We start from the raw sequence: 703 nt of genomic DNA, 5'->3' as shown, positions 1-703 counted from the left end.
TGTGTTAAGTCCTCTTAAATGCTGTGGGTTCAGACTAAGCAATGGTGAGAGCAGCTGCCGTGCGAGGACTTCAGATGCCCCCACACTCCTTGTGCTTTCTAGCCGATCCCTCAATGGTATTTCTTTGCTAACAATATGGTTAGTTGCATCTAGGCCAGAAGTGGCAAGAAGATAATGCCACAACATATATTGCTTTGAATACTGCATCTGAGATAATTCACAGTATACAGCTCATAATCAAGGTTTCATTTTCATGGATTTTAAGCAGAACCATTAAGATCCCAAATTGAAGACATATAACAAACAAGGAAAAAAAAAGATTTTAACTTTTGTCCAATTTTAGTCTCTTCATTCAGCTGCATCATCAGAACAAAAATAGCACTCTGCAAGTGCAATAGTTCTGGCAGGTACAGCAAGATGACTGTTTTGCACCAGGTGGTGCTGGTTCATTATGATCCCGGTAAGAAAGGCACTCAGACTCTAAAGTACCACTTAAAATGCCATTTATTGGAGCTAAAACTATAATGGAGAGGACAGTATACATAATCTTACATTCCTTCAGGTGCTGGGAACCCTGAGCCGTGCAGCATCAACCAGGTCTCTGATCAAGATGCAGCATGTCACGCAGATCCTGCCCATGGAAAAATTACACCATTTTGGTCACTCAAGCTATTACTGGATTTTCTTACAAGGAAACAACTCT

Source organism: Pygoscelis adeliae, unplaced genomic scaffold (genome assembly GCF_000699105.1).
Source record: "Pygoscelis adeliae isolate BGI_AS28 unplaced genomic scaffold, ASM69910v1 Scaffold166, whole genome shotgun sequence".
In the NCBI taxonomy this organism is placed as follows: Eukaryota; Metazoa; Chordata; class Aves; order Sphenisciformes; family Spheniscidae; genus Pygoscelis; species Pygoscelis adeliae.
The sequence above is the reverse complement of the archived record's forward strand: the minus strand, read 5'-3'. Positions refer to the sequence as shown.